General features: G+C 36.5%; 1 protein-coding gene across 12 annotated transcripts in view; it reads left to right on the top strand.

Annotated features, from left to right (window-relative positions):
- Nucleotides 1-23,566, top strand: part of TFEC (transcription factor EC) — a 224,327-nt gene that overhangs the window by 111,388 nt on the left and 89,373 nt on the right. The window contains exon 1 of one of the 12 annotated variants that reach the window (XM_070468642.1): nucleotides 9,220-9,362. The exons of 10 other annotated variants lie outside the window; for them this stretch is intronic. The gene's annotated coding sequence lies outside the window, so the exon portion shown is untranslated. Of the gene's footprint in view, nucleotides 1-9,219; nucleotides 9,363-14,625; nucleotides 14,720-23,566 lie in introns of those variants that run through there. One more of the 12 variants, XM_070468681.1, reaches the window with a different exon arrangement.

Below are 23,566 nucleotides of genomic sequence, written 5' to 3'. Positions count from 1 at the left end.
AATAAAAAGTGAACAGTGCAATATTAATTCTTTAACATTTGGCATAAAAATCACATGCTCAGTCGTGTCCGACTCTTTGCAACCCCATGGACTTAGCCCAGCAGACTCCTCTGTCCATGGGATTATCCCAACAAGAATACTGGAGTGGATTGCCATTTCCTCCTCCAGGAGATCTTCCCAACCCAGGGATCAAACCCATGCCTCCTGTGGTTCCTGCAGGTGCATTCTTTACCACTGAGCCACCTGGCAAGCAGAAAAATCATAATTCCTACAACGCAGAAGCCATGCATGGATTCTGGCAAATCTGGGTTAATTTAGATATGTTCCAAATGGCAAAGGGTGGGGATGGGAATGTGGTATGGAAAGTGTAGGATGGTTTTCATTGGTCATGATGTTAGTGGCTCTGTGTTGTGAATGTATGACTGCACGTTCGTGCTGGCCAGGTTCAATGTCCTCAGCTGAGGAACTCCTGACCGTCACAATACTGTGCAATTTAAGCGTCATCTGGGAAGAGAAAATAATTAAAACTGAAGTACTTAAAGTGCAGTTGTAAAACAAACATAGTATTAAAATATGAGGTCTTCCTATTTATAATTTCTATTTTATGTGCTCTGTAAAATTTGAGGGAAAGGATATTTCCAATGCTGAACTTGTGAATTTAATTTGCTGTTTCTCTTCTGAGCCCAAATGAGATGAAAAAATCTTGTCAATAGAAAATATTAATCCCCTCTCTCATTCTTCAAATATGCATGTCTTTTTCAAGTTATGATGGGGTTCTGTCCCAATAAACTCATTGTATGTTGAAAGTATCATAAATCAAAAATTCATTTAATAACCTAACTTACTGGACATCATAGCCTAGCCTAGCCTACCTTAAACATGCTCAGAACAATTACATTAATCTACTTTTGGGAAGATCACCTAACTCAAAGCCTATTTTATAATAAAGTGTCAGATATCTCATGTTATCTATTGAATGCTGAACTAAAAGTGAAAAACAGAATGGTTTTAAGTGTACCAGTGTTTATCCTTGTGATCATGTGGCTGACTGAATTCTCTGACTGATGCGGCAAGCATTTGGAGAGAGCAGCTTACCACACATAGCTAGCCCTGGCAAAGACCTGATCTCAAAATTTGAAGCACAGTTTCTACTGAATTTGCATTGCTTTGCATCATGGTAAAGTTGAAAAATCATAAGTTTAACTGTTATAAGTTAGGGACCATCTGTATACATTTTTTTGGTATACATTTTTAAAAAGCTTAAAAACAAATTATATGGCTAATTCCTAAAACGTCATTCAACTTAATATCCATTCAAAAAGCCTATTCCTGCCAGTGTCATCATTTTCTTGGCATTTATTGACACCTTTATGGAAGTCCTGTAAGTCTCATTTTCTTTCATCTTATTCCCACATCATGATGCACCTACTGACAAAGTGAATTTAAATACCACTGGCACTTCTTGTCCCCATGAGTATGAATTATCCCCAAGAGAACATTTATACCTGGCTTCAATCTATTCTCTTTGCCTAGGTCACTTCTAGATTTTGTAGATTATTGTGTATTCCTGTCTTGCTTGAGGAACAAGACAATCTTACTTCCCTTTTCCCACTTCTATTTCTTTTTCTTTTACTTTATCAGGGTGTAGTTTTATCATAGTTAAAAATGCCAACCAAAAATTATAAATTAAAATAACAGTATGCTTTGATGATTTTTTTTTTTTGATAGGCATGGGTATTTTTTCAAATCTCTAAAGGAATTTTAAAAACCCTCCAAATGAAAATAAGAAAAACATTTCTATATGTATTCTTTATTTCTGATCTTATTATGTTTCCAGATTCTATTTTTTTAAATTTTATAATGTTGTTATAAGTATTATAGTTTCCTCAGGAAAACTCTATGTTTTCTTATAGCAAAATATGAAGTTGCAGTGTCTCATATTTTTACACTCCTTTGAAAGATGCCAGTTCTCTCCTTCAGGGTAGATTCTGGAAGGTGTTTTTGACATAGATCTTAAAAAATATGATAATAAAACTGATAAACACACATATATTCATACAGAGAATTTTGTTTTAGTTTTTATCTCCCCAAATCATGATCATCAAAATTATCATCTCCATCTTTCTGCCAATCCACTTCCTCCTTATTCCTTATTCCTGTAACTATTCTCTTTTCTTATATGTATTTATAATGAGTTTCAGAATATAGCTCATAGCTTTTGTTTGAAGGGCTGGATTTAGTTTTTAGATGATATATAGAAGGACTAAATTTTACTAAAGAGTGATTCACTGGGGAAAAAATGTTTTAAGTTAGCCTACTAGAAGAGTTTTATAGTCACTGGTCCTAATGACAAATATTCCAGTTCTCTCAATATATGGAAGGATTGCAAGTTAATTTCATTTGAAGTAGACATGATCATTGACAGCTTTGGTCAATGAATGATAAACAGAAGTGATGAGTGTCACTTCCTGCAGAAGCTTTAAGAACATGCATATGGTTTACTGCATACTGTTTGCCTGCCTCAGTGGTTTTGAAAGCATATATGGAGATGGAACCTCCATTATTCTTTTACCCCTATTATCCAGGGATTGAACCAAGGTCTCCCATATTGCAGGCGGATTCTTTACCAGCTGAGCCACAAGGGAAGCCCAAGCATACTGGAATGGGTAGCCTATCTCTTCTCTAGTGGATCTTCCCGACGCAGGAATCGAACCGCGGTCTCCTGCATAGCAGGTGGACTCTTTACCAACTGAGCTACCAGGGAAGCCCTTTCCATTATCCTGGGCTCCTAAGTAACTATGTGTAACAGAGCCCTCCTTCTTCAACCCTCCTCTTCCCTCAATCCACGTGAGTGCTAAGTCGCTTCAGTCGTGCGCTAGTCTTTGCGACCCCATGGACTTGTAGCCCATCAGACTCCTCTGTCCGTGGGATTCTCCAGGTAAGATTATCGGAGTGGGTTGCCATACCCACTCCAGCCTCAATCCACAGAGAGTATAATATAATGTTTTGTTTTTAACATTCTGGAGTTATTTGTTACCACAGCATATCTTTCCTCCCTTGTCTAGCAGAGAGCAACTGTACAGTTTTTGCAGACTGTAAAATAATTGTCCTTTCTCTTGTCTCTAGGGAGCTGTAGCATCAATCATGGGAAATACCTTCTCATTCGGAACTCCCTAAGTTACAAAGGAAGAAGCTTTATACTTTTACTTATTTCATGGATAATAAATACATTGTCTTGTCTGAGTATAGATTAGATGGTAGCCTCCATGGAATATTTTTTATTTCTGGACTTTTATATATATTCTTCTCTTCCCAATTTTGAATGTATCTTTTCTCTTTACCTTAAGGATTTATTACCTTCCAAATGCAAATCTTTGGAGAAAGAGAATATTTTAAGTCTTATTAGTCATTTACACCTTGGTGGATAAAGTGCATAATGAAATAAGAAGAGAGTTTCCTAAAATAGTTTTAGATGGTGGCAAAGTAGGAGATGATAATGGATCATGGCACCTGTCTGGCCAAAAGGAGAAAAGACATAGAGATTGCATGTTCAAGACAAAGTTTGCCTACTTCATAATTTTTACAAGAACTGGCTCTTGTTTAATGCTCTAGTGTATGCCAAGATTAAATATAAGCTCTAGAGAAACCTTAAAGCCCTTGGCATCATAGAAGAATTAAATTATATTACTGCCTTAACAGTTTCTAGAGACTCCTTGTTCTTCAAAACTGATTGTTGGGGACAGAAAAACTTGTGAAAGGCGTTTGATTCTCCATTTCTCACGGAGTAATGTTAATCATGCACTTCTGCTGACACTGTGGAATGATGAGTTAATGTTTCTGAAGTTCACTGAAGTAGATGAAGAGCATTTTATAACTGAAAAAGCACTACTATTACAGTTGTATATTTATATGGATTTTACAATGTTCCACAACCCTTGTGCCTGGTGTGTTTCTTGTTAAGGACATCATAACTTTCATCGAATAAAACCTAAATGCAGTTTTAAAAGATATATTAAAAATTTACATATACTACACTTGCTAGTGAATAAATAGAAGTCTAGATATGTTACAGTGTTATATTTTAGTGGGATAAACTCCTATATGTTAGGTAGTCTGTAATTCTTAAATGATATTGGAATTTAAGATCAGATTTGATATTTAGTGTTTATCTTAAAGTGCTACAAAGGCAAAGTTTGGAGTAATCACATAAAACCAGGGACCATTCACTTTCTAATTTATGCACTTCTCCAAACTGGTAATGAAATCTGACTTTCAAATAATCAATATGAATTATTTGGCAAGTGACTTAATGATAATATTAGTTTCTGTAAAAGGAAATTTTCTATTCATGAGTGACACATAAATTCCAGCTTTATAGACTCATATCTGATTTTGTTTGTTTATTTTCTATGGTAATATTGATTCTGAAATTTTTCTCCAAACTTCTTAGGAGAGTTATATCTTTTCTTTGAATTTAGCTTTTTAAAAGAGAAGTCAGATTTCTTCAGGGTTTATCAGACTGGAAGTTTTTCCAAAATTAATAATTGTCTTAAACTAGGGTACTTGTTGGTAAGAAAAGAGACACTTGTGGGCATAATGGTGTATATGAATAAAATCAGTTGCCTTTGAAAATAGTTTTTAACCAATAATCTTTTATCTTTGAGACTTCTATGAAAGCAAGCTGAAGTTACAATGAATGCGTTCTTTTTCCTTTTCCTTTTCCTTTTTGAAGAGCTAGTATGCTAACTTCTTGTCTGCTTTCTGCTTACTTGTAGAATTATTTTTTGAGTCCATTTCCAAAAAGTACATTAGCTGCCATTTGGCAAACAGCATGTTTTTCCCTCTATGATCTATTGATATGTTTTTAACTTAAATATTATTTTTTTAGAAATTACCTATTACTTATTGTTACCTTAGTGCCCCCAAATATGTTTGATTTTAGAAACCAAGCATTCTCTACTTTTGTGGCATTTCTCATTTTGATATCCCATTCCCTCACAAAATCAGGTATAAGAAAACAATCCATTTATTCTTTACATCATTTTTGTCTGCTATTTCATATATTGCTGTTTTTCTGCCTTTAATTAATTTAAATAGTGGAAAATTTCTTCCAAATTCTATTTGATTTTTAGTCTCCTGAGGATAAAGATCACAGCAGTTTGTCTGTAGCATACTGCCTGATACATGGTAGACGGTCTGCTCCTGCTGCTGCTGCTAAGTCACTTCAGTCGTGTCCAACTCTGTGCGACCCCAGAGATGGCAGCCCACCAGGCTCCCCCGTCCCTGGGATTCTCCAGGCAAGAATACTGGAGTGGGTTGCCATTCCCTTCTCCAATGCATGCATTCATGCTAAGTCGCTTCAGTCATGTCCGACTCTGTGCGACCCCATGGACAGCAGCCCAACAGGCTCCTCTGTCCACCGGATTCTCCAGGCAAGAGTGGGTTGCCATTTCCTTCTCCAGGTAGGCAGTCAGTAGAAGCTTATTAGTGAGTAATAAATAAATATATAAAGTACTGATTTTGATGGAGAAGCTATTTTGAAGAACACAGTATTCTTAGTACCTAACATATACTGTCTACGGTGTGACAGGACTAATTCTAAGTACTTAGAGCATATGCTGTCCATGTTCTGTCTATACTTTCATTTACTACTTATCATCTCAGTCTTCCAACCATCTGCAAGGGAAGTTTGTCAGAAGGCTGCCCTCAGCATGACAGATTCCACTTTGCTAAGGTGTAACTTGGGCAGGGTATGCTTGGGATTTAATGTTCCCACGGAGGCAGCCTACAACCAGTGACTAATGGGGTTTAGGGGGTCTAAATATCTCAGGTCCTTTTCTCCCTGCCTGGAATAACTCTAAGCATTTTACATAATTTTCAGTGTCATGAAACTAAGAATTACTAATACAAAGAAGAGAATATTATGATCCAATTCAGCAATATATTTTCAGCTAAGAAGATAAACAATCAAATCTTGATAATGCAGTGTAACAATTACCTACATATTATATGATTAAAAACTATGGAAAAAAAATCATTTCCCCAGGGTTTTTTTTTTTTCTGTTGGTCATTAAAAAATATTTCTTTTTTAAGAGAGGTTTTAATCTGTATGTGCTCAAATATGTTAGACTTTCTTGATACTTTTCTATACTTTATGGGTTACAAAATAGTCACATTTTAGAGGGTGATTTTTAAAAGTTTATATTTGTATCTTTAAGATTTTGAAATTAAATTTTTGGTTTAGTAGAAGTATGGGTCACTGTCTACTTCTCTCTCTTTCAACACATTGTTAGCTGTTTACCTTTAAAATATTTATTGAGAAATATGTTTCCTACTGATGTGAAATACAATCTTAAATATATACTAAATTTCTAAAAATTTAGGTTTAAGTTTTCTATCTACTATATGTTAGCAGCAAGGTGTTTTAATTAGTGTAGTTTTACAGTGTGTTCAGTATCTCATTGGTCAAGTCCTTCTTCACATTATTTTTTGTTTTCAAAATATTTTGACTATGTTTTTCATTTTTTTAGTAAATAATAATAGAAATACCAATAGAATATAACTAGAATTTTGATGGATATTACATTGAATTTATAAATTTATTTGGAATTAAAATATACTGACTTTAATACTTATTATACTTAGATGTGTAAAGTTCCATCTTTTCACCCACTCAAGAGCATTTAACTCTTATGTTTCAAAGAAAGCCTATAGACAAGAGGTCAGATACAATCTAGACTTTGAAAAAAAAGGAGAGCGTTGCATTAGGACATTCTAAGTAGAAGGAATTTATAGAATTCTTAGTAGTAGGGCTTCCCTGGTAGCTCAGCTGGTAAAGAATCCACCTGCAACGCAGGAGACCCTGGTTCCATTCTTGGGTTGGGAAGAGCCTCCGGAGAAGGGATAGGGTACCCACTCCAGTATTCTTGGGTTTCTCTTGTGGCTCAGCTGGTAAAACATCTGCCTGCAATGCAGGAGACCTGGGTTGGATCCCTGGGTTGGGAAGACCCCCTGGAGAAGGGAAAGGCTACCCAACCCAGTATTCTGGCCTGGAGAATTCCATGGACTGTATAGTCCTTGGGGTTGCAAAGAGTCCAACAGAATGACTTTCACTTTTACTTTCAAGTAGAAGGAAGGAAGGAAGTTTATGGTGAAGCTTGAAATCCAGATTTAGATTTGGCTCTGAGGACTTTTATAAGCTGTTCCAGAGGAATGGGAATCGTTTAGGCAGCAGGAAGTTTCTGACGGTCACCAATGAAGAGAGTACACCGCTCAAATCTGAGATGTAGAAAGACCAATCATGTGGCTGGGCTCCCCCAGTGGCTCAGAGGGCAAAGAACCCACCAGCAATGCAGGAGACCTGGGTTCAATCCTTGGGTTGGGAAGATCCCCTGGAGGAGGGCATGGCAACCCACTCCAGTATTCTGGAGAATCCCCACTGACAGAGACATCTGGCTACAGTCCATGGGATCACAAAAAGTTGGACATGACAGAGCAACTAAGCACAATCATGTAGTTGGTCCCACTGAAAACCAGTCCTCATCCAGAAGCTATTTTGGGGACTATGAAGTCACCTCTTCAACATAAATTCATGTGTGGTTGAAAGGGGCTTTTATGATTGACAAAAGGTGCTTCTCTCACCCCTGTTAGGAACTGTGAACCAGGAACCATGAATGAAGTCCAAATATTTATTTCTTATTCTATCACAGTATCATACATAGTAGCATACTATTCCTAAACATTTTGGTGCACAAATTATTTTTAAAATTAAAATTATATTTTAATATAAGAAACAAATATATTTATTATATAAAGTGTAGAAGCTATAGGTAAACAAAAATTTTTTAAATATCTTAAGTGCTCCACTGGAACACCATTAACATATAAGTACCATTAACACATTGGTACCTTTTGCTTCAGGTGTGTGTATCCATACATTTCTGACTTTTCCAAAACCAAAAGGTATGCCCTTATAGTAATAGAGCTTTAAAACTTATGAATCCCACAAATGTGTTTTAAACTATATTTCAATCTAAAGTAGTTTATAATATAACAAAATCTCAGTGTTTTTCTTTCTTAATTTCCAAAATTAATTTTAATCAGTTTTACTCTGAAATAAGTATTTACTCCTTCCCATCACCTTAAGAAATTTAAATGTATCAGAACATCATCAGAAATTGTAAAACAGCTCAAAAATTATTGATGATGAGAGAACTTTTAAAATTTTTACTCAATAGATTTGCAATTCTTCATGGAAGACATGATATTGAGACATTGTCATATAACCTTCACTGCTTGATAAATGTCACTTTAATTGCATGATTTTTATAAAACACAAGGGTAGGAGGAATTTGAATGTATTCTTTGCATGAAACTTCAGTAATTATGCTATATGTAATGATGTAACCATTATAAAATAAATGCAAAATTTCATAGCACAAATTGTAGTGTAGGAACAAAGATGTACCTTTAGATTTTTACTTTCATGTAGCTAACTGATAAAGGAAATGAGACTTATTTAGATGTTTCATTTATAAAAGGCAGTGAGTGAGTAACCGGTACTCATGTCCCTTAAAAATATAGATCACATTGGGATATTAATAATAATAATAATAAATTAGAAATCTTATAGCTGAATTAAATATCTTCCATCCACACAGGGAGATAAAACATTCCTGTACAAGATTAAAATTATCCTAGAATTTGAGGGCAAAATCATATGTAAGGAAAATGTGATTATATGAAATATGGGAAATTTGATGGCCTAAAGCAGAAACTCAAAATCTATTAATACTCTCAACAAAACTGCAGTTCTTAAAAACTGGAATTCTTAAAACCTGTAATTCTTAAAAACTGGAAATCAGTGCAGGTCAGTTTGTTGAAGAAATATTAAATGTGAGACTTAATATTTGCAATAAATATGGGATCTCAGTCTACTTTGATAACAACCATTTACTGTTTGTGCATATTCTGGGAAGAAATGTTGATTATGGGGCAGTGGGATCAATGAGAGCTTTTATTCTGACCACATTACTGTGGAGTACTTTTGTTGGAGTGCTGTTTCTCAAGTTGGTAGCATATTTCAGATAAAGAAAGGAAGTCCCCGATGTGAAACTGCTGTGTCATTTCTTCTTCCTTAACTGAAATTCCAACCGAGGTTCAGGAAATGCCCTAATGAGCCACTTCTCTTTTCTCTTTCCTCAACTAAGTGGATTCCAACCAGCCCAAACTATTCATTATTCATGATTAGGTCGTTTACTTTGGTTGTTTCTTTTGGCATGGTGCTTATGTTATGGGAAGAGTGATTATAATTTGTTGCTGTTTGTAAAGGTGATAACACTGATAGAATCCAGTCATTGCTGGTAGGTAACCAAACTGACAGGTTAATTTTCTGTACTTTAAACTGTGAAAGAGGAGTCTAATCAATACCTGCTTTACTTTGATATGTGTGGCTTACTGATAATTATAGTTTTATCTTGCATGATCACTGGGTATCAGGATGTTATAGTAGTTAAGCTGTGATTTTCTGTAATTTGGGTAAAATATATCTAAAACTCTATCTATTAATGCCTTATTTTAATCAAGATCTAGAAATCACTGTTTTATTTCATAACCAAAGCAATTTCTTCTTTCAGTTTAATATTCTAGAGTATTTACTAAATTGGAACATGATTTGATATTTTATTGCATCTGATATGTTATTTTATGAGTAAATGTTAATTTCTGTTTACATTTTAGCAATATATATTTTATTGACTTTTAAAGGTAAGAAAATATGAGTACTCTTCAGAGCAGAAATAATATCAGATAGTACTTTAGCATATGTTATTTTTCAAGCATTAAAAGTTATTCTGTTTTTTATGAAAATTTGAATCGGAAAAATTTGTATAGGAGATGTCAAATATCCCAAAGCAATAACTTTTTATTACAATAGTTTTCAATTACTTTATTAGTCATAGTTTTTAATTGTAATAATCAGCAGAGTTGTAGTAGGGGCTGGAAGATTATATATATATTTGTATATATATGCACATAAATACACATATATTTTGTATATATTTGTTTATATGAATTATAACCCATGCTTTTAGTAACATCTTAAAATGTTTAATTGGGAATAGACATTTTGAGAAGAAAATAAACCTGAGATAATCTTTAATTCATTTTGGATAACTTTTTAGTTACTTATTAGAAATTCATTTAAAGTTAAGAGACTTTAAAATAACCTTCACAGTTCTTCCCTTTTCAGACTGTGTCAACAAAACAAAGTGAAACAGAATATGGAGTTCATTATCAAGATTATTCAGACAATTCTCCTTCACTTCTATTTTAGATGAATCTGAGTCTAGCTTTACACTTTCAAGTAACTTTTGAATTAATACTCAATCTTTTACTTTTTGGTAGAAGCTACCTTAAATAGGCCAAACATTGTAATCTCTAGTTTGAGAATAAAAACTTTTTTTAGCTATAAAACAAATGGAATAGAGATAATTTTCATGTTGCATATGTCTTTGGTTTGATTACCATTACTTTTCTTAAAAGAATTTCTATTTCATTACAAAGGAGTAGAATAGTTCAATGTATGTGTAATTTTGTTGAACTGGAAGTTGCAGCTGATGTAAAAAATGAAACAAACTGAAAAAAGTTCCTTCAAAATCAGCTTAATTTTAAAGACTGTGACACAGGATTTATTATGTTTTAGATAACCAAAATAATATGATATATTTAAATCTGATGGAAATTTCTCCTCAGTCCATGGAATATTCCAGAGAAGACTATACTAGCATTAATGACATTTTTCAGAAATTGTAGTAATTTTGAAAGTGGAAATAATTGGTGCACTGGGATGACCCAGAGGGATGGAATGGGGAGGGAGGTGAGAGGGGGGTTCAGGATGAGGAACACATGTAAATCCATGGCTGATTCATGTCAATGTATGGCAAAAACCACTACAATATTGTAAAGTAATTAGCCTCCAACTTAAAAAACAAATGGAAAAAAAAAAGAAAGTGGAAATAATTTTGAAAACAGTGGTTTAAACAGTTAGAAAGGAGAAATAAGAAAAGGAGAAACTGAAAGAAAAAATATTCTTATACAATAGTTTCAAATAAACTAATGAAATATGATTCTAAAGAATAACTATGGATACTGATAAAGTAGTAAACATACATGTGGAAATATAATCATTGATTCTTTATCAATGTATAAATAAAATTCAATTTTATTTTTCTAAAAATAAATGTACAAAATGAAATTCACTCAACATGCCAGATTCTTTGCAGAGGCAAGTTTGATTAATTCTTCATAGTAAAAAATGTTAGATTAGGCAATGGAGTGATAGCAGATCCAGAGAAGTGATGTTTACAAATAGCATATTGTAAGATTTATGCTATTTGGCAGAAACAAAACAAATGAATAGTGCAAATGAATAATGCAAAATAGTTGCTCAGGTTTTATTGATTTTATTTACCAAGATCAGAAAGAAGAATCAGTGAAGCATAGATAGGTGAGGATGTATGAGGAAGTGTAAGAATCACAAGTGTTTTTGAAAACATAACCTGTGAGGGGAGACTTTAACAGTAGTTTTGTAGAAAAATGAATATTAATAATGTACAAAAACATTCTAAATTTTATGTAGTTATGAATTACCAGCCTGTTAAGGAATCTGTAAGTCAGTGTGTAGGTGTTTGGAGATATACCAAAATTGGCAGACATTATTTTGCTTGTGAGAACTTAGCTGATGATAGATAATTTTGTAATTCCTCTAAATTGTATCTATTGGAGCATGGAAATCTTGTCCCATTGCTTGTCAGCAAATAAGAATGGTATGAGAGTGTATTGTAGGTGGCGCTAGTGGTAAAGAACATGCCAGCCAATGCAGGATACATAAGAGATGTGGGTTCGATCCCTGGGTCAGGAAGATCCTCTGAAGGAGGATATGGCAATCTGCTCCAGTATTCTTGCCTGGAAAATCCCATGGACAGAGGAGCCTGGCAGGCTACAGTCTATAAGGTCACAAAGAGTCATACAAGACGAAGCAACTTAGCACATCTGGTAAACATTAGAAAAATTGAGGGATCTGTGTTATTGAAAAGTGAGATAGTAAGACAGATTGTAGAAGTTCTTTAGATGGTCAGTTTTAAGAACAGACTGGTTACGAAAAGTAAGTCCTAGGTTCTAATCTTGTTATTGTTCTTAGGATACAGCAGGAGGTTGAGCCTAATGACCTTAAAGCCTGTTAGGATGCTGTTTTTCTTTTTATCACTTTAAGTTTGAAAGAACATGCGGGTTTCAAAAATAGAACTAAAAAAGGCAATTGAAGGGAATGAGTCTGGGAAAGAGATTGAGTTTTAATACAAATTCCCATGTCGCCTTACTTCATTCCCAAGAGTTACCATGGAAGAGTATTTCCAAATCATTTCTTCTTTCCTGAAACACTCCTTAGCCAATTTACTGGAACAGACTGTGATTCACTTGCTAGCTTCTTGCACTGGGTGACAGAATCCTTCTGTTTGTTCCTCCCTTTCTTTATTCTTTCTTTTGCGAACATGTTTCTAATACAGGAGTTCATACATACATGAACAATTAATTTCTGAAAGACATTTAGCTTCCTTAGATGTATTTCCAAATAAGAATTTGAGCCAGGGTTATCTGTTCAATCAGGCATTTGACTGTATCTCTTTTTACCTCCACTGGTGAAAACTGGTTCTATCAAACATCTTTCCATACTCTCCAAAAATCTAGACCACTACCTATTTGTCCTGAAAATCTATCTATAGACAGGTAATGTGCTCAGCTAGTGCTTGCAGGGGATTTCTCAACAGCTAGGATTTTGACATTCTCTGCTACCTTTGATCTTGTGCAAATTCAAATAGATTTGAACTGAACTACTGAGGTCTGCAACAGAAGTTTTGACAGTAGAATTTTTACCATTAGATTTTAAGGTCTGATGAACTTTTAGCCTTCTCCTTAGTTAGTCTTAGGCTAAGAAACATCTGATCCTCTAGTCATTCTCTCAAATGTTTCTCTCCATTTTGTCAATCACTTGTCCTCTTCTATAGCTTCTGATTGTCCTCCATGTATGTAAGGTACTTTTCACATGATGGATGATTTGTTCTTTCCATCAGAGCAGAGATGTGAAGAGCATGGCATATTCAGGGGTCTTTGATTAGAGCTTGAAATCATTGTGGGGAATAACATAAAGAAGAGCTGGAGAATTAAGGTAGGGGCAGATCATAAGAGCTATGCTTTTAAGGGTTATATGATTTTACCAAGGGTAACTTGATCTGATTGTGTTTTAGCAAGATTATCTCTGGCCATTTGGAATATGAATTGGTGGGATGAAAGACCAAAGTCATAAGTTTTAGATTTTGTTTATAGAGTCCTCCTGTATTTTAAGCCAGCAAGGACAAGTGTATAGGTAATACTTTGTAAAGTGGTTGTTTGTACCTCTGACAAGATAAGAAGACAAGATCTTTACTAAAAATATGATAGAACTTACTTTGGAAGAAAATCAAAGGTGATGAACTGTCCTTTTCCACTGTAGAAGTAACCACTTAAACTGAACATTAATTAGCTCCCAAACAGTGGGCCAAGCAAATATTTGCAAATGATTCAGTGATTTCCTTGTGGTTTCTTGGTTTAGAGCTGATAGAACACACTGTAAAATAGGAAGTCAGAAGTTCAGCATTTTTAGCTTGCTACTAACTTGCCATGTGACTGTGAATAAGTCTGTGTGTTTGGGAGGGGGGAGTGTTTGCTGAATGTTTCAAATTGAATTAACATGTAGCCTGGAGAGTGAATGAAGGGCTGAGGCTGAGCTTGAGTGTGAAGGAAGAGGGGTCTGGTGGTGGTAAAGTTTAAATCTCCTGTGCTTGAGGAGTAGTTCTGAATTTATTCCAGGGATATCAAACTTAGATTGGTCATGAGAGCTCTAAGATTGGAAATCTAGATCACAACCCAAAGGGAGGACTTGTCTGCTTCTCCCTATGGGATCCCTAATCTCACATTTATGACAGATTTATAGAGCACAAAACATAACCAGGGGCTACTATCTCACATATCCTTTCCTATATAAACAGCCTTGGAGGACTCTGCCTTAGGACAGAGCTCTCAGAACAAAACAAAGTAGAGAACAAAGCAACTCTTTGCATAATTTGCCTTTTCGTCATAGGTCATGTCTACTTTTCCATATTTTCCAAAAATATATTGCCAGTTCACTCTCATTTCTATTTGTTTCAGAAGGAGACACTTCGTTAAGTAGTATCTAAATTCATTTAGATTCAGCCCCACTGAACATACCCAGTGAAATATATAATACATCCTTTAACCAGTTACTTAAGATTTATTTGTCCAAAGACAAAACAAACAGCAACAATAACAACATAACAAGTAAAATATCCCATAATATGCTAGAAGAAGGAAAGAATTTATAAAATAAATGCATAAGTTCAAATATTAAGACCTCTTCTGAGGGATAAAAGAAAGACAGTAGAATATTAACTATAATACTTCTGCTTGAGTTCAGTCATTGTAAGAGTTTTAGTGAGTATCAAAATCAGATATTGTACATGAAATATCTCTTCCCTTCCCTAGAGTTATCATCCACTGAGCTCTCATCACATACTAAAGACTTCATCACCTTATTTAAGCCTGACATGGTCTTAAGGCAAGTCCCACTCTCTCCATTGCTGAGAAAAGTGAGGCTTCTGAAGGATAGGTAAGTTTCCTAAGGTGACCAGTGGTTAAGTGATGGGGCAGCGGCCTGAATCTAATTTTGTATGCGCTTTGCGTATATTAGTTGCTCAGTCATGTCTGATTCTTTGTAACCCCATGGACTGTAGTCCACCAGGCTCCCTTGTCCATGGGATTCTCTAGGCAAGAATACTGGAGTGGGTAGCCATTCTCTTCTCCAGGGGATCTTCCCTAAGTAAATTCTATAGTGTTTTCTGGGGAACTTTTAAATTTAAACTTTATCTTTGTGGTTCTACTTTACTCATTTTGAACAAGATCTGATGTTTATAGAAGAGAAGGGGAAACAGTTCAAAGCACGAGGATTGGGGGAAATCAGAAGTCACAGCTATTTTAAAAGTGGTTTCTAGACTTAAACATGGATAATGAGGTCTTTGACTGCATTAAATTGGCAAAATACCAGTTGTAGAGGTAACAAGGGACCAGAGTAGATGGCTCTATTTCATAAAAGAAAGGGGCAAAGTGAAGAGACTCATTAATGTTGAAGCAGTAGATGGATAACCAGTGACAAATATCAAGTAGATATGCTTCAGTTTGGTCAGAGAAAGGTCATTGATTATTTTTGGTTAAACTGGTTCTCAGAGGCCAGGTTTCCACTAAAAAAGGGAATTAATTGCTTCCATTTCCCACTAATTGCCTCAACATTTCCCTTTGCTTTGTCATTGGAGATTTGGTCAGAGAGGCAAAAAGTCAAAAGTCAGAGTTTGATGGAATCTACATAAAAAGGGAATCTGAGGAGACCAAATTATGGCATTTGGTGTAATAACTATAATGATATTTAGCATTTTTCCCTGGGAGTGCTGTGGATTTTTAGAGACCTTTTCAATCTTTAATCAGACCATAGGGCACATTTAAGAGAGTTCACTGTTTTTATTTCCATCTAGAGAATAAGGCATCACAGAGAGATGAACTGACCTAGGGCAAGTCTCCTGAGATGTTAATCCTGTATGTTGGATTACAATCTGTATGTTGAGTTTCAGCTGAAAGGCTGGGCTTTCCCCAGACATGTCATTCATTCATGCTCCTTCAGAGTTTAGACATTTTGTACTTTATTCTCTGAGGTTACTACTTCTATCAATGACAGAAAAATTACCCAAGAATATGCCATGAAATAGTTTTGATGTCATAGACTTGCTTAGTTTTCAGGCTATTAATTGATTCTTGAGATATCTTCAATTAATGAGATCCTCTACCTCCTATTTTCTTAGTTAACCATTCTTTAAAATACTTTCTAGTTCTAACTCTTTTGGAATCTGTGTTTTGTCTTCCAGACATTAAAAAAAATTTTTTTTTAAATTTTTGGAACTCAAAGTGACAGTGTAGAAAGTGGGAGGAACATGGGATCTGGACATGCCAGGTCAGTGGTCAGTCATCCTGATTCCTCTGTTGTTGTTCAGTCACTAAGTCATGTCCGACTCTTTGCAACTTCATGGACTGTAGCATGCCAGGCTTCCCTGTCCTCCACCATTTCCGAGTTTGCTCCAGTTCATGTCCACTGAGTCAGTGATGCTATCTGACCATCTCATCCTCTGCTGCCCTCTTCTCCTTTTGCCTTCAACCTTACCCAAGACCAGTGTCTTTTCCAATGAGTCAGCTCTTCACATCAGGTGGCCAAAGTACTGGAGCTTCAGCTTCAGCATCAGAACTTCTAGTGAACATTCAGGGTTGACTTCCTTCAAGATTGACTGGTTTGATTGCTGGTTTACTTCAGAGGTCCAGAGACAAATGTTTCTCTCTAGGAAGTCCCAAACCCACAATATCAGTTACTCTTCTTTTCCAAAAGAACCATAAATATGTAATTACTAATGAGATATTTATTATATTATAGGTTCTTCGAAACATGATCTATTAGAATGAGCATAGGTTTTAAAGCAAAATGACTAGGTTTGAAAACCAGCTTTGTCATAACTAGCTGTGTGATCTCAGACAGGTCATGTAATTTGACTGAAATGCAATTTCTTCATGTGTAAACCTGATATACCCCATTGGGTTTCAGGATTATTAAGTGAGAAAGTAAAGGTAAATCACCAAGCTCAATGCCCACATAGAATGGGGACCTAGAGACTTTAGCCACATACTTATTAACATTGTTTTTAGAAATTATAAAGATTTTAAATGATAAACTATTAATTGGGAAATGACTAAAAAAAGTAAAGCCCTAGTATAGAAGAAGTCTGCTGTGTACTTAGTCACTCAATCGTGTCTGACTCTCTGTGACCTCATGGACTATAGCTCTCCAGGCTCCTCTCTCCATGGGGATTCTCCAGGTAAGAATACTGGAGTAGGTTGCCATGTCCTCCTCCAGGGGATCTTCTCAACCAAGGGGTTGAACCCAGGTCTCTCACGTTGCAGACGGATTCTTTACCAGCTGAGCCAGCAGGGAAGCCCAATAGTACTGAAGTGGGGAGCCTATCGCTTCTCCAGGGGATCTTCCTGACCCGGGATTCGAACCAGGATCTCCTGGACTGCAGATAGATTCTTTACCCTCTGAGCTATCTGGGAAGCCCATTAAAGTACTAAAAGAAGTCTAATACTTTATAAAAATCCTTTAATTGAATAAGATGCTTTTGCAGTTATGGTGAACTTGCGCTGGACCACCTTCTGATCAGACGCTTCTCTACAACAAATTCTCCTTACCTTCCCCCACTGAAAGTGCTTTACTCACATTAAGTCATTTAGTAATCAGAATGATTCTGGAAATTAATTGAGCTTCTCTGGTGGTTCAGACAGTAAAGAATCTGCCTGCAATGCAGGAGACCTGGGTTCGATCTCTTGGAAAAGGACATGGCAACCCACTCCAGTATTCTTGCCTGGAGAATCCCCGTGGACAGAGGAGCCTGGCAGGCTACAGTCCACGGGGTTGCAAAGAGTTGGACACGACTGAGTGACTAAGCACAGCTCACACACTGTGCCCAGTGGACAGATAAGAGTAGATCCTCTAGGCATACAACTTATCAGCACAGTTTTGAAATTAGGCAGACTGATTCCAAAATTTGCAATCCTAACAGCTCCTCTAACACTGCTTTGGAGACATCAGATTGCAGTTCAAGGTTGTCATTTGTGCAAGATGAAAAAGTAAATAGCCCTCACCCTCATTTTTAAATTAAGGAGATTCGTGTGTGTGTGTGTGTGTGTGTGTGTGTGTGTGTGTGTGTGTTAGCTGCTCAGTCATGTCCAACCCTTTGCAACCCCATGGACTATAACTCTCCAGGATCCTCTGTCCATGGGATTTTCCAAGCATGAATACTGGAGTGGGTTGCCATTCCCTTCTCCAGGAGATCTTCCCAACCCAGGGAATGAACCCGAGTCACCTGCATTGTAGGCAGATTCTTTAGGAGATTCTTAAAGCCTATCTTTCGTCCGACAGAAATGACTACTTACACCAAGAATCAGAAAGTGAAAGTGAAGTTGCTCAGTCGTGTCTGACTCTGTGCGACCCGGTGGACTGTAGCCCACCAGGCTCCTCCATCCATGGGATTCTCCAGGCAAGAATACTGGAGTGGGTTGCCATTTCCTTCTCCAGAGGATCTTCCCAACCCAGGGATCGAACCCAGGCCAAGAATCAAAAACTGTTGTCAATAGTGATATCTACGTCACCAAACCCTGCCTTGGATTCTAAGTGTTTTTATTTAATTTCAAAGGTGCAACCAGCCCATTCCCCTGTCAGAACACATCTCAGTCCTCTAACCAAGAAATGTCAAGAGCTGGGCATATGGCTTCTTCCTGCTTCCATGGTGCTTTTCCCTTGTTGCCCTGCCCTTGCCCCCCTCTGGAGCCCCCAGCAGGCCCCATGAGCCTGCTTCCCCAGTGTTGACGTTGTTTCTCTTAAACAATGTAGCTTAATAAAACTCTTCAAATATATAAACAGGGCACACCTACTAACACAGGAAGAGTTAAGACTGTGCTCACAGGGGAAAGCTGGTTTGACTGTTTTGATTAACTTGACTGCTCAAGTCAGTCAAAAAGTAATCACCAGGTAAGCAAACCATTGTGACAGATTTTTGGCCCACTATGACTGCTTATTTAACTGTCTTGCCTGTCATTTTTAAGTGGTCAGATTGACTGGAGACAGTCTAACTGGAAAATTTAACTTTGGAGTACGTGGGTGTCTGTATACCAGAATCTACTTTAAATAACTTTATTTGAAATCTGTACATATTTTCCTGGGACCAGTGAGAGAAGTTTGAAAGTGACACATTGCAGCATTTGACTTTCTAGAGTGAGATGTCTTGCCACTTGCACAGCCTGGCAATATATTTATAGGCTACAAAACAATCACATTTCCCCTATGCAATATAGAATTCAATAAGATTGAAACTCTACTCTAACTTGGCCAAGTCCTAGTAAGGCATCATATTCTCTTACTCCTCTGAAGAGTTGATGATAGATGTATGACAGCAAAAGACTTCTCAGGTATGAAGTTACCAATTCAGTCATTAGTCACTTGTGGTAAGGCAAAGTTGACCTTATCACTAATAGTAGCCCTTCTAAGAAGAGTTTATGAGAGACAGAATAAAACAAAACAAAACACCAAATAATCCTTTGATGAGAGGCATGAGAATCTGGTTAACATTATTTGAGCTGCTTCTTAAAAGCAAGCCCCTTTTTTATCTATCAATGCTTATGTTCCTATAGGAAATTTATTTTGAAATGAGCTCTCAAGTTTGGGCAAGACAAAAACAACACTATATGGATGGAAATAATGATTTATTTTCACATTATCATATAGGATTTTATGGGAGAACATAATGAGGTTATTGTCTGCTGTAAGCAAATTTTTTTGAAGTCTGGTTTACATTGGTTGAACACCCTAATGCATTTTTTTGGAGAATTTGAAATATCCTGTTATTGTTTGAAAGACATTCATGTGCTTCTCTTCAGCACTCCTAAAAAAGATCTACCTTTTCTCATGGAAATGTTTTGTGAATGTTCTGGACTTAAGTGCTATCTCACATGCCTTTATTAAATAAGATCAGTGGTAAGACTAGATAGAAGTTAAAGCCAGAGTGTCAGTAATGACTAAAATAATGATACTCTTCTCAAAATAGTTTGCTTAACAGTCATATTTTCTTATGTTAGAGTCACTTGATGTAGCATTCTATTTTTTAAATTTTGTGATTGATTGAAGGAAAGGAAGCTTGCTTTAATTTTGCTTTCAAAGTTTATGTTTTCTAATCATTCTATGATTAAGTGGTTTTAGCAGTGAAACCCTTTGACCTGAGTAGAAGAGATGAGTAAATTAAATCTCACAGTTTGAAAAATGCTTATAGAGTCCACTGGGGTGTATATTTAAATTATATATATTCTCTACATTATAGAATCATTGTTAATAATGTTTCATTGAGCATCTTGATGCGTCAAACCTTTTACACATCTACGATTGTCTCCTTAAGCTATGCACATGTACAAATTTACTTCCCTAGCAGCAACTCACATGAATGCCTATTGCATTGCTCCCCTCTCAGCCCCTAGGTATTATCATTTTAAAAATATTTGTTAATTTGAAAGGAAAACATCTTCATTTTAATAATTAGTTCTGTTGAGGAACAAAGACTCAGTAGTGAGACCAGTGAGGCTTTGAACTTGGCTTTGCTTTAGACCTCCTCAACCTATCCTTTATTTCCACTTTCTCATGAAAGTGTTAAGGGCAAGACTGCGCACCTCGATGCTTGCTGGGAGGATTATATGAAATATGGTGGGTAGCACTCCATGCTCTGTGCCTGACACAAAGCAAACTTTCTGTACTTATCAGTAATGTATGCCATTATTATCATTATGATTATTAACATAATGTTTCACTTTCAAGAGAACACCAGCATAGAGATGAGCAGGCTTTGATTGATTTTTAACTCTATGTGCTGCTTTATAGCTCATCAATAAAATGGGTCAAGTAAGGTTCAGAATCATAAGGGATCAAATGAAAGATGAAGTTGAATAAGTAGATGTGGAACAACCTATCTGTAGGTTGTGGTACAGAAATTGAACTTTATTACAGATGAATTGGAAGCAACTAAAAGATTTTAAGAAAGAGAGAGGCTAATCCATTTTATGATTTTTGAAAGTCTATTCTGAAGACTATGAACAATGATTGAAAAGAGCAAAGGAGGGAACTGGTAGATGAGCAATGAAGGCTTCATAGTAAGGGAGGATGGTGTCTTGTTCTAGAGCTCTGGTTGCAGAGACAAAAATGACTCTACTGAGATTCATTTGTGAGCTAGAATGGAGAGGGTGGATTGTATATGAGGGATAAGGACAGTGAAGAAAAAAGGAAGACTGTCCAGTTTCTGAATTGAGGAATTGAATGAGTAATGATGCCACTAACTGATTTGGAGACGAATGAAGAGAAACAGACTTTGGGGAGGATTATCATGAGTGGTTGGTCATGCCAATTTTAAATTTCGAGATATTTGTGAGGTATCTTTTTATCTAATATATGTAAAGCTTGGCCTCCCAGAAAGAGAAACTTTGGGGTTTATGTTTTGTTAGTATGTAAATGGTATTTATCATTGAGGGAATAGACTATATCATCTATGTACATGAGAAAGAGGGAAAGCCTCCTAGTGCCGAGTCTTTTGTCACCTCCGATTCACTTCTCAAGTCACTGCTTCCCAGTTTCCATCTTCATAGACAGTTCTGGGAAAAAAATGTAAATTTGGGTGTCATTAGCATATTGGTGTTATGTAAAGCGGGGGAACAGACCCTCCGTGGGGAGAGTGTGGAGAGAGAGGAGGAGGGCCTAGTGCTGAACCCCAGGGTCTCCTCGTTTACAACTTGCAGTGCCCTCCTGTCCCACCTGCTGATTTCCACTCTCACTAAGACCCTGAGATCATTCTCTCGAGGGAAATCGTCCTGATACACTAGCAATGTCTCCTGCTCTTTCTGTTTGCTCATCCCTGTGGCATTTGACTCTGTTAACCACTTATTTTCCTTGAAATTCTATCCTACTTTGGCCTTGTTCTATCATTCTACCCTAATTTTCATTATACTTTCTTGAGATTTCTCTAGTCTTTCCTGCCCATTATATGTTCCTCAGGGTCCTTTACTTGGCTTCTGTATTTTTAATTGTAATTCTTTGTTTGGTGTGATTTTAAGTAAACCCCTGACTCAGTGATTTGTTCTGAGATGGCCACCAAGTCTGTTTCTATAAATGTACACATCTAGCTGTTAACTAGGCCTCCCTCTTCGATACTTTACAGTCGCTCTGATTTCATTACGTCCAACACTGAAGTTACCATCTTGCCTTCTAATTGTTTGCTTCCACTTTTATTCTTTATTTTGATAAGTGCCATCTTCTCTACAGTTTCTCATTTCAAATGGAAGCATTATAAGTGAGGTGTCCATAAAAAAAAAAAAAATAAGTGAGGCATCAAGGTGAATCTTCCTTCTCCTTCACCACATGTATAAATCAGTAAGAAATCCTGTACATATTTTAAAAATTTTATCCTCTGTATTAGGATAGTATTTGACCTATCTTTAAAATATCAAGTTCTATTGCCATAACTCGGGCCCTCTAGTCTCCTGTCCTGCACTATTACTAAAAACTCCCAATTATTCTCCTGTGCCCTGGTCTTTCAATAATCCAGTCTCTGTATTTTTGCCTAAGGGATTTCTATGAAATACTAATGGATCATCTTACTATCCTGCTAAAAGTCCAGTATGGCACACTAGGGTGGTCAGTACAAAGCTTAGGGTGGTGTTTATTCCTAATTATGAGGTGACTTCTGCCTAGTTTTCTATTTTCATCTGTTCTCACCTATAGCAAAGTGACTTATCATGCACACGTATTATATTCAGGTCATATTGAGGAAGAAAGAAAGGAAGGGAGGAAGGGGGTAGGAAAGCAACATTTTGTTTTATAACTTCTGCCATTGGAGCATTTAAACTAATGGAGAATATTAGATTTGGGGAGTTCATGATCTGAGCCACAGTCAGCTCCTGGTCTTGTTTTTGCTGACTGTATAGAACTTCTCCATCTTCGGCTACAAAGGATATAATCAATCTGATTTCGGTGTTGACCATCTGGTGATGTCCATGTGTTGAGTCTTCACTTGTGCTGTTGGAAGAGGGTGTTTGCTATGACCCGTGTGTTCTCTTGGCAAAACTCTATTAGCCTTTGCCCTGCTTCATTCCGTACTCCAAGGCCAAATTTGCCTGTTATTCCAGGTGTTTCTTGACTTCTTACTTTTGCATTCCAGTCCCCTTTAATGAAAAGGACATCTTTTGGGGTTGTTAGTCCTAAAAGGTCTTTTAGGTCTTCATAGAACCATTCAACGTCAGCTTCTTCAACGTTATTGGTTGGGGCATAGACTTGGATTACTGTGATATTGAATGATTTGCTTTGGAAATGAAGAGCGATCATTCTGTCATTTTTGAGATTGCATCCAAGTGCTGCATTTCAGACTTTTTTGTTGACTATGATGGCTACTCCATTTCTTCTAAGGGATTCTTGCCCACAGTAGTAGATATCATGGTCATCTGAGTTAAATTCCCCCATTCCAGACCATTTTAGTTCACTGATTCCTAAAATGTCAATGTTCACTCTTGCCATCTCCTGTTTGACCACTTCCAATTTGCCCTGATTCATGGACCTAACATTCCAGGTTCCTATGCAATATTGCTCTTTACAGCATTGGACCTTGCTTCCATCACCAGTCACATCCACAGCTGGGTGTTGTTTATGCTTTGGCTCCATCTCTGCATTCTTTCTGCAGTTATTTCTCCACTGATCTCCAATAGCATATATTGGGCACCTACTGACCTGGGGAGTTCATCTTTCAGTGTCCTATCTTTTGCCTTTTCATACTGTTCATGGGGT

Source organism: Odocoileus virginianus, chromosome 1 (genome assembly GCF_023699985.2).
Source record: "Odocoileus virginianus isolate 20LAN1187 ecotype Illinois chromosome 1, Ovbor_1.2, whole genome shotgun sequence".
Taxonomy (NCBI): domain Eukaryota; kingdom Metazoa; phylum Chordata; class Mammalia; order Artiodactyla; family Cervidae; genus Odocoileus; species Odocoileus virginianus.
This window is presented reverse-complemented; position numbering and strand designations above follow the sequence as displayed.